The sequence below is a fragment of the Gossypium arboreum genome, chromosome 9 (genome assembly GCF_025698485.1).
Source record: "Gossypium arboreum isolate Shixiya-1 chromosome 9, ASM2569848v2, whole genome shotgun sequence".
In the NCBI taxonomy this organism is placed as follows: Eukaryota; Viridiplantae; Streptophyta; class Magnoliopsida; order Malvales; family Malvaceae; genus Gossypium; species Gossypium arboreum.
In genome coordinates, this window is record NC_069078.1 from 70,375,725 (window position 1) to 70,395,094 (window position 19,370).

Here is a 19,370-nt window from a genome sequence, read left to right on the forward strand (position 1 = left end):
TTCGCATCCATAAGTGAACTCGGACTCAACTCAACGAGCTCGGATGCCTAGTTACATCTCTTGAACTCGGACTCAACTCAACGAGTTCGGACATTTGCATCCATAAGTGAACTCGGACTCAACTCAACGAGTTCGGATGCTCAACCATCCTAGTGACATGTCACTTGTATCCTAATCTATTCCTAAGGTTCAAACAGGCATTTTTTTCCCTCGATCTCATATTTTCCGTCTTCCATGGAATATCGGAACCGATACTTCGGTGATAGTTCATACTCATCAAGTAATTCACATAATTACATATTATTCAACAATAACCACAAAGCATAATATTTCATGATAATAATCAGCATCATATCACACAAACAACATTAAATTGCTTAAAATGACAATTATGTTACTACATTTACACATGAACTTACCTCGTATGCGAAAATGGCTACTTTTACCATTTCGTCCACAACTTGGTATTTTCCCCATTTTAGCCCGAATTTCAGTTTTCCTTGCTCTATCATTTAAAATATAGTCTAATTAGGACTCACATTATTCAAATTGACCCAATATCATATTTTTGAAAAATTACGCTTTTGCCCTAAACTTTAGATATTTACACTTTTGTCCCAAAGCTCGTAAATTAAACTTCAGCCTATTTTCTTATGTTTTATGACATGCTGATCATTTTTCCCTTCTATGGCAACATCAAATTCTCACTCTAACATGTACTTATGACTATTAGGTATTTTTACCGATTAAGCCTTTTTGCTAGTTTTCGCTTAAAACCGAGTAGCACAAGTTGTCTAACATAATTTAAAACCTCATATTCTATCATAAAACACCAAAATACACAAATTTCACCTATGGGTATTTTTCCAAATATGAACCCTAGGTTGAATTATTGCTAGCATAAGCTTAATCGAGCTACCGGGACTCCAAAAACGTAAAAATCATTAAAAACGCGGCTAGAACAGACTTACAATCGAGCTTGGAAGCTTGAAAAACCCTAGCTATTTTTTATCCTTGCTATATTCGGCCATGGGGTTGAAGATGAGCAAAATTGGCTTTTAATTTTGTATTTTAATTCATTTTACCCTAAATGACCAAAATGCCCTTACTACTAAACTTTCCAAAATTCCATCCATGTCCAATTTTTGTCCATAGACTTAGAAATTGGTAAAATTTCTATTTAAGACCTCCTAATTAATATTTCAAAACAATTTCATACTAGAAACTTCTAGAATGCAAGTTTTACAAATTATTCGATTTAGTCCCTAATTTCAATTTAAGCACTTTATGCATAAAATTTCTTCACGAAATTTTCACACAATCATGAAATCATATCATAGACCTTAAAATAATCATAAAATAATTATTTCTATCTCAGATTTTGTGGTCACGAAACCACTATTCCGACTAGGCCCAAAATCAGGATATTACATCCTTTACTTATAATCGGTCTTTCATTTAGCAAAAAAAATAAAATTCCAGACAATGGTTTGGTGAGAATATCTGCAATCTGATCATTTGAAGGTGCTTGGCACACAATCAGTTGACCAACAACCACACGTTCTCAAATAAAAAAAAAAGTCAAGTTCCACATGTTTGAACTTAGACTGTTGAACAAGATTAGCTAGAACTACTACTGCACTAGAATTATCACACCAAATCACTGACTTGTCATCAAGCTGCACATGTAACTCACTAAGAAAGGACTCTAGCCACATAATATTAGTTGTAGCAAAGGTAAAACTTTTATATTTTGCCTCTACAGTGGGTCTAGGATATAGGGTTATGACCAAAGAACAAACAATAACTTGTGATTTGTAACTCCCCATATCTGATCAAATCATTAGCTTCAAGCTACAGGCTGCCATATTTGTTTTTGGAGCAACTATAATCTCAATTTCAATTCAATTCAATTCAACAGTTTATACATGTCATTAAGTTCAATACACAATTATAATACATTATATAATCATATCCGGAATTTAAAGGAGCTTATGGAAGCTCTTCCAATGACCCGAGGTCGTTTGAGGACTAAGTTGTAACATTCTCAAAACTATTGGGTTGGTGTCAAGACGTTGAGGGTATCACATTGCGACTTTGAAAAAATAGTGAGTGTCGTCGTGACATCGTATGTCTGAGGACTTGATGCCACTTTCTGTCTATTTCACGTTGCGACATTGAACTATTATTATCGCGACATCACCTATTGTTTTCAAAACATCCAGATGGTACCAATTCATAATAACCTAACAAAATAATCAAATGCTTATCTAACCCATTTAAGCATAATACACACCTTGAAAAACTTCATATCCTACCATTGGTGTAACATTATTATCCAAATTATCAATTTGACCATTCATAACTCAAAACCAACCTTAATACATATGACATTTTTGTAACAACTCATTTTTCAGTGGTGCCGCAAAAAGTGATTTCGGAACCCCATTCTCCGATGATTGAGTCTATAAATATTATTAATTAATATTTACAAATTAATTACATTATTAGTCAATTTTGGTCTAGTGAAATTTGTCAATTAGATAGTGTAACAACCATAACCCATATCTGTCACTAGAATAGGGTTACAGAGCATTACCAGAATATACTGATCAAATACAGATATTTCATATTATTTAACATTCATATCAAAAATCAATCATAAAGTCCCTTATATGAGCCCTCGAGGCCCAAAATATACATTAGAAACAAATTGGGACTAAATTGGGTACTCAAAAATTTTTTTAGAAAATGTCAAAAATTTCCAAAATGCAGAAGACACATGCTCGTGTGGTTGGGCTATGTGTCTCACACGGTCAAGAGACACGCCCGTGTCTCAAGCCTTGTAGACTTTCAAATTAGGGACACACGGTTGTGTCCCAGACCGTGTCCAAACTTAGGTGCTCTCTAACTTAAGTCACACGGCCAAGCCACACGCGCTTGTGCTAGGCCGTGTGAATAACTATGAGTATTCTTTTTTGCAAATTAATAAATACAGGGGACACACGGCCAAACCACACGCCTACGCCCATGTCTCTACCCGTGTGGACGAAAATAGGTCATTTTCAAGCTACATTTCTCACCCAATTTGTCTTTCACCTACATTAACACTTTAACACATTCACAAACCAATACAAGTCAATCAAACCAAGCCAAAACTAAGTCTTATGCATGACATATTAATACATATGTTCAAGTATCCAAACTTATCAAAATAATCATACACACATATATGCATATTTTATTAATTATACTATCTTAAACCACTCATCAATATGCCTATGTGACTTCCATCATTCATCCACTTCAAACATACATCAAACATGTTAAGGCCTTATATAAATATACATATCAAACTATACTAATCACAAGTCATACCAATGGTTAATTTCAACCAAACATTTACATGCCATCATTTGCCCAATTTAGCCTATACATGCCATTATAACCAAAATTTAGTTTGTTATTTATACCAAAATGAGCTGATGGATAGTGTGAGATATCTTGCCAAGCTTCCAACCGAACGAGCTTCTGACTTGCTATAAAACAGGAAAAATAAAACAGAGTAAGCTTTAAAGCTTAGTAAGTTTGTATAATATGGAATTTAACTTACCATTTAATTCACATTTAAGATAAGCACACAAAACATGCTCAAATCAATTTGGCCAAATGCCTAAACACATATCCTCATTAAGCATGTTAGTCATGAAATTCATGTAATAATTCATATTCACAAATGTACGTAGTCATCAAGCAAGTTTCATACACATGTATCTTTCATCCAATTTTTCAACATGTCAAATATCATCACTTTCCTATATTTCAGGCATATACGGGTAATAATTCATTTCATACTCATATTGTTTCATCTCAGAATTTTACCTGTTGAATCATTTAAAATATTGATAGATACACGGGTAGTACACACTAAGTTTACAAAACTGTTATCCATCAATTTACATAATATTTGTCAATTCATATTCGGGAATGCTTATGTGAGCATATAAACGGGAAGCTCTTTCAAGCCATATAACAGGAAGCTCATAAGAGCCATAATTGGAAAGCTCATACGAGCCATTATCGGGTAGCTCTAGAGAGCTATTAATCAGGACGCTCATGAAAAAGCCATATATTGGGAAGCTCCGGAGAGCCATATATTGGGCCGCTTATAAGAGTTGAGATGTGTCCATAACAATGTAGGATCACAACCAATCGGGATGCTCAAAAGAGCTATTAACAAGAAGCTCATAAGAGCCATATATTAAGAAGTTCATGAGAGCCAATATCGAGATGCTCATGAGAGCTAATAACGGGACGCTCTTGCGAGCTATGGTATGTCCCCAACACATGCAAGACCACAACCAATTCGAGAACCCTGTATCCATCGAATTTCATCTATTCAAATGGAACTTAATACTTGCCGGTCATCGTTGGATATGTGATTAATTTCATATACATGGAAATAATACAATCACATACATACAATGTTATTAACACATAAATTCTTAATTTAGTTACACAAACTTACCTCGACAATGTTCGTGTACTCAAAAGCTACTAATCCGTTACTTTATCTTTTTCACGATCTAACTTTGTATTTGATTTATCTGGATCTATACGAATGAATTTAACATCAATTTATATTCAATACAATCCAATTCACATCTTAGGAAAATTCACCATTTTGCCCCTATACTTTTGATTAATTATAATTTCGTCCCTATGCTCGAAAATGAAATTCATGCAATTTAATCCTTATCCTAAGCCTAGCCGATTTTACATATAACTATAGTAGCCCATGTATTTTACAAAATTGAGAATTTTTTCATAAATTTTACATATTTTCAATTTAGTCTTTAAGTTATAATTTCATCAAAATTAACTTTACAAAAGTTGTTTATTTATCAACAACCTTTCATTTTCTACCACAAAACTTCATAATTCATACATACTCATCAATGAAAAAACCCTAACACGTTCATAACTTTGAAAATTAATCCCTGAGATAGCTAGATTAAGCTATTACAATCTCGGAAATATAAAAATCATTAAAACCGAGATAAGAATACATACCTAATTAAACTAAATAAGTTTGGTAGAACTCAACACCATAGCTAGGGTTTCCATGTCTTTAATTTTAGGAAAGAATGATGATATTTTATTTTATTTTATTATTTATCATCTTTTTATCTTTTACTTTCCAATTTAATCATTTTCTTTTCTTAAATTTCCAATGATGAATCATCATACTTATCTACTAACTCTTCTAAATGGTCCATTTTCCATGTAAGGACATCAAATTTTGAATTTCATAGCTATTTGATCCCTTTGGCTACTAGAATTCAACTTTTGCACTTTATGCAATTTGGTCCTTTACATCAAGTTAGACATGTAATCAGTAAAATTTTCTTAGCGAAATTTTTATACGATATTTTTATCATACTATAGACCATAAAATAATATTAAAATAAATTTTCTTCTGAACTCGAATTTGTGGTCCCAAAACTACTGTTCTGAATTCACTGAAAATGGGCTGTTACAGATAGTTAGTTAAGGTACAAGTGTGCTAACCTTAAAGTTAATAATGTTGAAAAATGAGGTATCGAGACCTCGTTTTCATAAACCAAGCTTGAAAATTTTTTTATTAAATATTTATCGAGTGATTATATGGATGAATTGAATTTTGAATAGGAAATTTTAATGATTTAGTGATTAATTATGGTACAAGGACAAAATTATAAAAGTGGTAAAAGTTAATCGCTATTGAATTTTATTAGTTAAAAAGGGTTTAAAAGGTAAATTTTTAAGGATTTAAATGACAATTAAGCCAATATAAATTGTGGTGTACAATTTAAATGTATTTTAGATATAATTATATGTTAAATTAGGGTTAAAAAAAGATCATGGTCATCTTCTTCCACTTTGTTTTCACCACCAAAAATACAAAACTAAAGCATGAGAAGCCATTGTTAAAGCTTCCAAGGTTTAGTCAAGTGCATGTAAGTGGTTTCTATGCCCATTGTAGTGGGCCGAATTCACCCGGCCCGAGCAAACAAAACCAAAAACCAAAAAAACAAACAAAACAAGAAAATCAAAAATATTATAACAGCCCTTACAGCCCAACTACAAAAACAATAGCCCAAATCCATTGCTTAGACCCAAAACCAAATACAATAGCCCAATACCCTAGCCCAAAAAGCTAAATCAAGGCAGAACCCTAGCTGTTTCTTTGGAGCATGCAGATCCGAGTCCCGGCGCCTCCGTCCACGCCAAGCCTTCAAAGCCTGTGACGACCAACAAGATAGCCCTCGTACGCCATGCCTGCACCTTTGTACAGGCCAACGCATCTCGTACCTGCACACCAAAGACAAAGAGACAACAGATGCAAGAGAAATAGCAAAAAATTGTATATTTTTATTTTCTTCTTCTCTCGGCTATAAAGCCGGGTATTTTTCGATTGTAAAATTCTTCGGATTTTTTACACAAGCAATATGAATGCAACATAAACGCATAATAGGCTATACAGACACAATCGATACATTTTGAAATGCAAAAAAAAAGCAACGAGCATTCGAAGGTGATTCCGATTCAAAATTTCTGAGATTTTTCCTTTTCTTCTTGGCTTAGTTTCATTCTTCCTGGAATTTCTTTTTGTTCTTTTGCATTTTGGGTTGTATAAAAGAGAGAGGAAATGAAACCTTACCTCGTGAATACGCTGTGAGATCTCCTCTACTTCGTTGAAATCGGGGTCCGAGGGGAGTGCAAGGCGGAAAGAAAACCACCTTGAGGCTCGAACAGGCTGATCTCCGTTCATTGCGGTGGATTGGCATGGCAGATGGAGGGTCAAGGTTCTTTTGAGGGGAGTAAAAATGGAGGCTAGGGTTTGGGGGCTGGCTTAATCTGCTGATTGAGCCGTTTTATAAAACCTCAAACGGTGTTGATTGACATCCAAGCCCGACCCGATTCAATTCCAAACCCGATGACCCGCGTGTTTTTTGCGGTAAGGGATTATTTGCACATTAAATCCCTCCCTTTTGTGCCGCACTTTAATGAGCCCATATATGCATTTCATTGTTTTTTTAAATTATCTCTGCAATTTGTGTATGTTTACAATTTGGCCCATATTTAAACGCTGCGCCTTGGGAGCCGGTATATTTCCAGTTTAGGTCCCTCTACATTTGCGCGCTTTAATTATCGGTCCCTTTATTATTCTTGTTTTATTTTCAAATTGTCCTTGCAGTTTTAGTTTAATTCCTGTTAAGTTTTCGTTATTTCTTTATTTATTTTTTTATTGTAGCCTTTTATCCTTAATTATTCACTTACATATTTTAAAATACTTAGGAAATTGTTTCGTTCTTATTGTAAATCTTTTTTGTAATGTCATCTTCACATTTTGTATGTTTCATGTAACTGTTTTATGTACGCTATTATGTATACACATATACTTTGTATTAAAGTCTTTTTATATACTATTATCAACCTCATATTATTCTTGTCATATGATTCCTTAAATTTATTTTTGTACTTTATTATATAATCCTATGAAATACATCTTTTAAATTATTATTATATACATATGTATATCTACCCATATGTAACTATATATGTCTATTTATTTATTTTCTTTTAAATTTTTCTCATTTAAAGTGTTCTTCTATTTATATATATATATATATATATATATATATATTATAACAAGGCTCATTTTACTAATCCTATATTATTTTACGTATATAATTTCTTAAATTTACTCCCACTCTTTATTGTATAATCTTACATAATATATCTCTCAAATCACTATTATATAATTTGTTATAAAATTAGTTTAAGCATGCATGTATTTTTATGTTTTTACAAATAATTATTTTTAAAATTTTTTATATATGCATATAATTTGTAGGACCATTATGTTTTTAAAGATTATATCGTATTACACATTATTATTATTATTATTTGTAATATATTTTAAATTTTCATACCACAAATCCTCATTTTTAAAACCAATATTATTTAATGTTTTGGTATGATATCCGATTAAAACATTCATTTTATAATAGGTATTAAGTATATATCCCTAATTCTTTTTACAAATAGATTTAAAATACATCAATTCATTAATTTGCATGTCGTATAAATTATTGGTTCGTTAGATCGCCTTTGTTTCGACATCATTTTATACTACTTTGACTATTAAATTCTATTTTGTTTTACATGTATTTTGTTGGTTGTTCTATATTGTGGCATATACATTATCATCGCATGGTATTCATCTTATTGATATGTCAATTATTATTCATATGTGATTGAAATTGGGTCATAATTTTTAGATTAATTATATTTAATTGCTTATTCTGCTAGTCGATTAATATTCTTATTCATCAAGCATCGTACCATCATATGTGCCTTTTACCCCATATCATCGTTTCACTTGATTTTTGAAATGTGGTTCTATAAAACCCAAATTTTATGATTAATGTCGTCTTATTTCAAATAGAATTAATACGTCTTAAGCTAGCTTTATAATCATTCATTCAAAAATTCTTCAAAACGAAGACGAGATTTGATGTTTGGCAATTCGCAGAATCGTGCCCTAACGTGTTGGGTTGCAATTTCGCGTTTGCTCAAAATAATCGAATATCACTTCAAAATTTCACTCATGTCTTTTAAAAATCCCTTAAACGAAGGCGATATGCGATATTTGGCAATTCGTGGAATCGTGCCCTAACGTGTTAGGTTGCAATTTCCCATTTGTTTAAAATAATCAAATATCCCTTCAAAATTTCACTCAGGTCTTCTAAAAATCCTTTAAAGCGAAGGCAATACTCGGTGTTTGATAATTCGAGAATCATGCCCTATCGTGCTGGGTTGTGATTTCTCGTTTGTTCAAAACAATAGAATATTCCTTTAGGTTTTCACTCGTGTTTATTAAAAACCTTCCAAAACAAAGACAATACTCAGTGTTTGATAATTCGGGAATCGTGCCCTAACGTGTTGGGTTGTGATTTCTCGTTTTTTTCAAAACAATCGAAGATTCCTTCGAAATTTCACTCACGTTTATTAAAAACCTTTTAAAACGAAGGCGATGTTCGATGTTTGGCGATTTGAGAATCGAGCCCTATCGTGCTGGGTTGCGCTTTTTCATTTGCTTAAAACAATCGAAGATCCCTTCGAAATTTCACTCGTATTTTCTAAGGTGAGGCAATGTTCGATGTTCAGAAATTCAAGGAATCGTGCCCTACTGTGTTGGGTTTCGGTTTTTCTTTGGACCAAATAGTTGGGCATCCTTTTGTTAATTTCAAATTATAGACTTTCGGACGTCGAAACAAGAATATTTTGGCAACCCACTCAGGTTATTCAAACGTTATTAACAAGAACCACATTTCAAAAACCACATTTCAAAAACATTTTTAATTTTAGACATAAGGACAGTATTTAATCGATTTGGTACCAATTTTGGGCGTAATGAGGGTGCTAATCCTTCCTCATACGTAACCGACTCCCGAGCCCGTTTTCTCATATTTTCGTAGACCAGAATTGTTGTTTTAGTAAACCAAAAATGTTTTATTAAAATAACCAAATTCCTAGGTGACCCGATCACACCAAAATAAAAGGATCGGTGGCGACTCCACATTTCTATTTTTCAAAAGTCGATCCCCCATTTTTTATTTCATTAAAATTTTAATAAAAAAGAGTGGTTTCGACAGCTTGGCAACTCTGCTGGGGATTGAACTTGAGAGTCGAGCCATAAAAATCGATTATTTATTGTCCTTTTGTTAAAAGACCGAAAATTTATGTATCTTTCGATTGCATTTGATTGTATGATTGTTTTGGTGCAGGTCTCGTAGAATAGTACTGCATTTCATTGCATGACCGCTGTGGTCACACCTTTTAAGTGGGAGTAAGAAACTACGATTTCGTGAGGTTTTCACCTTCGCATGGGCTAGTGGATTGCTTCCTGGGTACATCCGTACCTATGATTTCGTGAGATTTTCATCTCCGCATGGTCATAGGGAAATGTATCCCCCCGAACCGAACTCGATCTATATGAGCCTATAATGGGTGAGGATTGAGGAATCTGCTAGTTCGGGTACCTTATCCCTAGAACTAAACCACATATAGTGAATGTAATGGCCAATTTTTGGCCTAAGCAAACATAAAGTCCACATAACCAAAATTCAAGTCCATTTTACAATGTTAAACAGCCTAAAAATCAAAACAGGCCCAATTTCCACATTGAAAGGCCCAAACCTAAAACTAAACAAACCCAATACAAAATAGCCCAAACTACTAACCCTAGCCCAGACCAATAATAAAAAAATAGCAAAGAAAAAGAACCCTGGCCACCCCATGATGTTTGCCACCCCACGCCTCTGCAGCACCATTCCCAGGCATCACACACTCCCACCAACTCCTCCATACCCTGCAAAATGAAACAAACACCAAGACAGAGTAGACGACAAGGAGCAATGGCAAGAAACTTAAAAAATGTTGTATAGAAATGGCTATAAAGGCCAGATCCGAATGTAATAGAGGCGGTCTTTTTTTTTCCTTTCATTTTTGGCAGTAAGAAATAAACACAAAAACAAGAAAGTGAAACATTCAATTTCAGATTCAATATAGTGATTCAATCAATGTTTAAATATAGAAATAGCATTCAGGCATACAAAAACACCAAGGTCAAAGGATTAAAAGCTTAAAAAAACCCTAAGGTGATTTCTTTTTTTTTTCTTTCTATTTTAAATTCGGTTTTAAGCTTTTTTTTAACCTATATATATATTAAAACATAAAAAAAATACAAAAAATAAATTTTACCTTTTTCGCCATCAAGACGGCTGACAGTCCGTGTGGACAGTTCCCTCCCCCACCGGAAATCGCCCCGTGCTCCCCTCTCCCTCATTTTTTTTTCTTTTCCCTCTCCAAATGTTTTTTTTTTTCAAATTTTTAGGCTATTTATAGCCCACCAAAACGGCACCGTTTTGGTGCCCAAACTTAGACTAAAAAACGACGTCGTTTTACTTGGCCCGACCAGATTCGACCCGAACCCGCTTCAGGATCCGCGTGTTTTTAACTCAATGGGATATTTGTGCAATCGGTCCTTCCGTATTTTTTCTTGTTTAAATCAGGTTTATATTTATTTATAAATCGACCCTAAGATTTAAACTGATTTGCAATCTAATCCCTGTTAATGCGCTGCGTTTTGATAGAGTGGAAATATTGCTGTTTCAGTCCCTCCATGTTTCATGCACGTTGCAATTCAGTCCCATGGCTTATTTTATTTCAAATTTCGCCCTAAAATTTTGTTTTGAGCTCGATTTAGTCCTTTTCGTTAGATTACGGTTTTATTTTCAAATTATTTGTTTTTATTTTCGTTAATTATCATTATTAATTATAATCTTTATATTCTTGTTATATTTACTATATTTAATGTATGTAGTGGTGTATATTGTATTATGAACATGTATGCGTATGTGTTTTATATATATTTATGGAATATTATTATTAGTTATTTTTAATATGTATATTATGTAAATATTTTAATATTGTATTCTATATATTATTTCACATAATATTAAACACACGTGTTCTCAATATAATCATGTACATTTAAGTGTATACCTATATATTTGGGAAATCTTGTCAATAGTTTTTTTATTATCTTTTTAATATGTATGTATTTTATGTTAGTAGTATATACTTATATTATTTCACGTACATATTTTTTCTATTATCTTATTTATTATTGTTGTTAATCTTAATACATGTTTTATATATATATGTGTATATATCTCTAGTATATATAAGTATACATTTATGTAATATTTCAATAGGTTTTATTCCCAATATGTATGTATCATATAAATATTTGAGTGTTATACTATATATATATTTTCAATGTGTATATTTTTTATTGTATTTTTATCGTCATATATATTTTTCAAGCTATATTACATTTTACATACTATCATATAAATATGTACATATATTTTTTAAACTACCTTATGCACATTATTTTAATTTTACATTATGTATGTATTTCTCATGTTATTAGTTGAACATATATTTTTTGTGTTACCTTATATACATATTATTATTTTATATTATTATTACTAAGTATATTTTGTATTTGTTCATGATTTGTCTTTAATCTTATTCTTTTGCAAATGTCATTGTTATTGTTATTCGAATGTTCTAGTATCCGATGCTAATATTTTTCATTCATAATGTCATTATTTGCATCATTAATTTATTTTAAATTCTTGCTTTAGGAATATTTTTTTTCCTATGTTTTAATTAATTTCAAAAATAAGGTAACGTATCGATTTGACATTAAGTCATCGAATTTCATCGCTATGTTGGGTGAAACTCCATTGACTAGTGTTAAAACGGTATGTCCTTCTGAAAACCCAAAAAAACTAAAATTTCTTGTCTTTTCAATCAGATCACGACTAAACATTACATTGAACTCGTATTTTTGAAAATCTAGACAACACGTTTATGGGATACCAATTTTTGGGCGTCGTGAGGGTGCTAATACCTTCCTCGCACGTAACCGACTCTCGAATCCTAATTTTTCTCTGGACTTTCACGTAGACCTAAACTTGGCTTTCTTTTTGTTTTAAAAATAAATTTACTAGGTGTCTGATCACACCTATAAAAAGGATCGGTGGCGACTCCCTTTGTTAATAAAAATCGAAAGTTAGTTTTCAAATGTTTAATAAATCGCCACAATTAGCGACCAAGCGAAACTAAAATTTTTACGTCGCTACAGTGAACCTTAGGAGCTATCCTTGGGTGGAGCCGCGTCGAGCCTTAGTACTTACCCGTATATGCGTTATAATTATCGTTTATGTGCTTGTATCTTATCGCTATTATTTGATACTAACCGGTGTTTTGTTTTAATTGTCTTTTTTGCATGACATTGCATACTAAAGGAGGTGTTAATCCATATTCAATTACTAAGTTAGAAAGTTTGACATGGAGAATGAATTTCTTAGTAAAGTCGAGGATAATGCGGCCGTTCGTGCATGGTCGAAGAGGCTACAATCAGAGAGAGGGGATAGCTTGGCAGAAGGGTATATATCGGAGCTGCAGGATTTCACTCGCGTCAATGTAGTACAGAATGAGCTGCAAGAGTTGAGAGACACTTGGGCTTGTTGGGATGAAGGGATCAAGCAGTTGTTTTACCAAAGCTATGGTGATATATCCTACTTGCTAGACATTAGAGCAGACAGGCATCTATTCCGGGTTATAGTTCAGTTTTGGAATTCTGCGTACAAGTGCTTCACTTTTGGAGAAGTGGATTTAGTACCTACCATAGAGGAATACACTACTCTGCTCAGGTGTCCAAAAATTCAAGTCCGGAAGACTTTTTCCCGGGTTTTTTGTAGTCAGACCTTCGTGAAGAAATTGATAAGCATTTTTGGGATGAGCGAGCCTTGGGTCACTGCTCGGATTCAGCAAAAAAGAGATAGCAAATGTATCCATTGGGAGAATTTACGAGATTTGATCTTGACGCATCCAGACGAAAGAAAGAGGGTCGACATCTTCTCCTTAAGCATCTACGGATTGGTAATTTTTCCTAAGGCTTTGAGGCACGTGGACGAAGCAGTCATTGATTTATTCGATCGCCTTGAGAAGGGAATCACACCTATACCGGTGATATTGGCAGAAATGTTCAGATCTTTGAGCTCATGTCAGAAGACGGGCGAAGGACGGTTCATCGGATGTGCACAATTATTGATGGCATGATTTCACGGGCACTTTTGGAAGGTAGACAAGGTTTCTTATCGGGTCTTTTCCGAGGGTTATTCCCTGTTAAAAGAAGAGGCAGCTAACAAAGGAGAGAGGATATCTCGGAAGAGAGGTGGATAGACATTCTTCAGAACTTCAAGGGGGGATATCGAGTGGAGAACTTATTGGATGGTTCCTGATGAGATCATGTACCGATGTGGTAACTTTGATTGGGTGCCGTTGTTAAGAATTTGGGGAGCTACCGGGTATACTCCATTGCTAGCCTTGAGATAATATAAATCGAGGCAATTTGTACCCATGACCTATGGACTTGCTCAGAGTGAGTTCTCGTTTAAAGGTGCTCACTATAAAAAGAGAGTTTGGGAGTTATCGGATGCTTGGAAGCAAACTTGTTGGATGAAGAGGTTAGCCGTCGGTTCCATGGTAACGCCTAAGTATATCGAGTGGTTTAAGAAGAGGGTTAATGATAATGTCCCTAGGCCAAGCTTGGAGAATGCTCGACCTATCGGGGAACAATTACAAGTCGTCCCGTCAGAATTAGAGATTATAAGGCAAGATTTCGAGAAGAAGAGTTCGGAGCTTGGGAAGAAGATCAAACAATTGGAGGAAAAAAAGATGTACCTAAGGTTAGACGCTGATGTCCAAAGGTCAGAGGCTAAGAAGTGGAGAAAAGGAAAAACTAAGGCCGAAGAAGATCTAGACAGCTTGAAAACGGACTATAAGAAGCTGCGCCTATCTATCAGGACTGCGGGGTTAGGAAAGACTTCCGAACAATGGCGCCATGAAATTCGAGAGGAAAAGGCCAATACTGACCGGTAGGAAAGGAAATTTCGAGAAGCTTAGGCACGAAATGAAGATTTAGAGAAGAGTCTGTCGGAGAGCAGAAATGAGCGAGGTGGATTAAGGGCTAGAGTGGCAGAACTCGAGAAGTCTCTGCATCAGTACCGAAACCGCAACACCACAATGGAATTGAGGGCAAGCTTGAGCAAGATAGAAGAAATGAAAGGAAAAATATAAGAGTTAGAGGCGTCACTAAAAAACTGTGAGATGCGGATCCAGTTTTTCGAGGCAAACGAGGATCGTTGGAAAGAGCAGCTTCACCATGCGCAAGACCAAGTCAGAAACAGAGATTACCTTATGGGGGAAGCCATAACCCAGATTCGGGAGGTAGCTGACTACTTGAAAACTTTAGCGGTTCAGGTGGACACACTGAGTATGAAGTATGAGTTAGAGTCGGATCGTGGACAAGAGCTGGCCTCGTTGTTTAGAAAAATTAGGACTTTGAGTGTTAGAGCGAAATTTTATTTATAACTTAACTTTATGTAAAAGATTTTATTTTCAAGTGAAATTTTCTAAGGGCAATTGAATCAAAATTGATGCCTCCTTTGCATTCAGGCATGTGCATTACATCATACCATTATGCATTAAAGGCCATAAGAGTTTTCTAATTAATTAATTAAAAATTATTTTAGTAACCTGGAAACCAATGAAAAACAACCAACCACACACCCCTACGATACAAGAAAAAAATTATTGGATAAGAGACTCGAGAAATTAGAGCAAATGCAAAAGGACATGCAAGAACAAATGCAGTCTCAGATGCAAAAGCAGTAGCCAAGATTCAGCGAGAGATGAAAGAGCAAATGATGGAGTCCTAGAGGGAAATGATGAGTCAGTTATCCCAATTGCTATTGGGAGAAACAAATAAGGGAAAGGGCCCTATGGACAAAGTCGAGGAAACTAATGACGATCCTCAACACCCCCTTGGCTTCACTCCGACATATGTATCGATGAAGCCCGAGATTAATCTACCGAAACCATCGGTCAAGATCATGCCCCAGGAGGTTCAGGCCGGAGCTTCAGTACTGATGAATTTCCAAACTGTCTTAGGCTTTAACTTTGTCAACAACCCGAACTATCCGCCCGTTCCCGATTTGGATGAAGTTGCTGAAGAAGAAAATACGAGGATGGATTCGCAAAAACAATTGGAAGAATGGTGTAGATGGCTTGAGGAAAAATTCAAAGCCATAGAGAGCGCGGATCATCATCAAGGGATTGATGCCAAGCACCTGAGTTTGGTCCCAGGTTTAGTTCTTCCCCCCAAATTCAAAATGCCCGAGTTCGAGAAATACAATGGAACAAGCTGCCCTGAAGCCCACATCACTATGTTCTGCAGGCGAATGACGGGATATGTTTACAATGACCAACTATTAATCCACTGCTTTCAACATAGTCTGGTCGGGGCAGCGTCTAAGTGGTACAACCAATTAAGCCGCTTTAAAATTATCTCATGGAAGGACCTGGCTCAGGCCTTTATGAAGCAATACAATCATGTGAAGGACATGGCCCCTGACAGAATCACTCTCCAGAACATGAAGAAGAAATCGAATGAAAGTTTCAGACAGTACGCACAAAGATGGAGAGAGGTGGCCATACAAGTTCAGCCGCCACTTTTAGAAAAGGAGACGACGATACTCTTTATAAACACCTTGAAGGCCCCTTTTATCACTCATATGTTGGGAAGCGCCACCAAGAGCTTCTCTGACATAGTGATGACGGGGGAAATGATTGAAAATGCTGTAAAGAGCGGCAAGATAGAATCGGGAGAGAGTGCTAAGAAGTCAGCCCCGAGGAAAAGAGACAATGAAGTGAACAACACGAGCACATTCAACAAGGGGCAGTCCAAGTCATTTACCGTAAATCAACCCAAAACGATGACCACCAATCAACAAAGCTCTGTAAGACAAGAATCCAATGCAAGGAAGAACACAGAAAGGCCACAATTCATCCCTATACCCATGACGTATAGGGAGTTGTACTAGAACTTGTTCAATGCTCATGTGGTGTCTCCTTTCTACCTAGAGCCACTGCAGCCCCTGTATCCTAAATGGTATTACACAAACGCCCAATTTGAATACAATGCAGGAATTACTGGGTACTCAATTGAAAATTGCACTACGTTCAAGAAAGTAGTCGAAAGACTCATTAAGGTGGGGATCGTGAGATTTGATGACCCAGCCACACCCAATGTAGCAGGAAACCCACTCCCCAATCATACCGACCAAGGAGTGCATGGGATAAGTGAAGGTAGGAACAAAAAGACCAAGTATGAGGTGGCAGAAATCAGGACCCCGTTGAGGTGGGTATGGAAGGAGATGGTAAAGAGAGGATTGATCGCGTTGGATTCGAGAAAAGAATTCGAAGAAAAGAGAAACTACTAAGGGTTTCACGACGAGGTGGGGCATGAAATCCAAGATTGCATGGAGTTCAAAGCCTTAGTGCAAAACATGATGAACAATAAGGAAATTGAGTTTTATGAAGAGACCAAAAACCCCGTAGAGGGAGATATATGCGCATCGGAGGGAGAATCGACGGCACAGAATCGAACATCTAACTATTCCGTGGTGATCATTTTGAGACCCAAAAATAATGAAGCTGGAGTACAAATGCCACCGAGTGTCATAATCCAAAGACCTGCAGTCTTCCCCAACAAAGACAACAAAAAGGTCTCATAGAATTATGAGTGCAGTGTGATGATACCGGGAAAGGAGGGTTGACGCTTCAAGAGGGGACCAAGATAGGGGCTCCTATACACGTAGCAGGAGACGTTACGATACAGCAAATGAGGAGGCACAACCCACAAAAAGAAAAGCCCCAATAGTCGAAGAAATGAAGGAAAAAGCAACCAAGCCTGTTAACGAGCCAGTTAACGAAGAGGAGGCCAAGGAGTTTTTAAAATTCCTAAAGCATAGCGAATACAGTGTGGTAGAACAGCTACGTAAACAACCAGCCCGTATCTCAGTGCTGGCCTTACGTCTAAGCTCGTAAGTTCATCGTAGCGCGCTGATGAAGGTCTTGAATGAGACATACGTTGCCAATGATATCTCCGTTAACAAGTTGGACTGCTTGGTTAGCAACATCAGTGCCGAAAACTATATCTTTTTCAATGACGATGAGATACCACCCGGGGGCATGGGGTCTACTAAAGCTTTGTATATCACCACGCGCTGTAAAGGGTATACGCTGCCAGGCGTACTGATTGACAATGGGTTGGCTTTGAACGTCCTGTAATTGACCACGTTGAATAGGTTACCTATAGACAGCTCTCACATGAAGGAGTGCCAGAACATCATGAAAGCATTTGATGGCACAGAGAGGAAGGTGATGGGTAGAATCGAGGTACCTCTTCAGATCGGGTCAAACACGTATGAGATGGATTTTCTCGTAATAGATATCAAGCCCTCATACAATTGCTTGTTGGGGAGGCCCTAGATACATTCAGCTGGGGCAGTGCCTTCCTCGTTGCATCAAAAATTGAAGCTAGTATCGGAGGGGAGGTTGATAACGATCAAGGCTGAGGAGGATATCATTGCAACTGTGAGCAATAATGTGCCCTATTTGGAGACATATGACGAAGCAATCGAATGTTCATTTCGATCTTTGGAATTTTTTAACGTGACCTTCATTGCCAAGGGAAGCAAGATTCTGGTGCGAAAATTGTCCAAAACCACAAGGATGAGCATCCAGTTGACGATTGGAAAATGGGCCCTACCCGGAAGAGGACTTGGGAGACATCTGCAAGGAAGGGTTGAAATGCTAATGCTAAAGGACAAGAAAGACCGCTTCGGCTTAGGATTTAAGCCGGATGTGAAACAAAAGAGGAGGAAGCTAGAAAAGAAGCAAGAAAGAAGGAGAGCACGGTTATCGGGGGAGGAAATCAAATGGGAACTAATGACATTCCCCCATATATCGAGAACATTTGTGTCCGGGGGAATCATTCATCCCGAGAAAGACACGCCAATGACGGGAGCTATAGAAGAAAGGCTGGAAAGTTTAGACATCAACGTCATGCACAAAGAGGAGACTGGAAGAGAAAATTTGTCGGGCATTTGCCCCTACACACCTGGAAGTGTTCTAGACAACTGGACTGCGGAAGAGATTCCTGTAGTTTTTAGAACGGATTCAGAGTAATGTCCAAAACACACTTATTGCTCTAGGCCTAGGAGTAATAAGAATCTTTTGTGAAATAGGCCGATGTTTAAAAATGTTATTTCAATAAAATGCACGGTTATTATCATTTTTGAGCAAATGTTCTCTCATCCTTTCAATTTCATTCATAACCATACAAATGATTACTTTCGGATTCTTTTATTCTTGAAACATTCTTCTAAATATTCTTTCATTCATCATCCATAATCATACCATGCAAATAAATGTTTTGAATTCTTTTGATTCTTTGTATCTGCCTTCATCCTCAAAACAAGTCCCCAGACATTAATGATACGAGTAACATTGCTAGCGACTCAGAATTTCCTTTCGATCGAGATGTGTGAATGGAGGATTCTCAGGATTTTGAAGATGACCAAGGCTGTAACCTATCTCCTGATTTGTTGAGGATGGTAGAACAAGACGAGAAACAAATCCTACCTCACAAAGAATCAGTTGAAATTGTGAGCTTAGGAGAAGGACAAGAGGTGAAGATCGGAACATGTATCACTACAGAGATGAAGCGAGACCTCATTGAATTACTTCAAGAATTCAAAGATGTGTTCGTATGGTCATACCAAGATATGCCCGGGTTGGACACCGACATCGTAGTACACCGACTCCCCATAAAA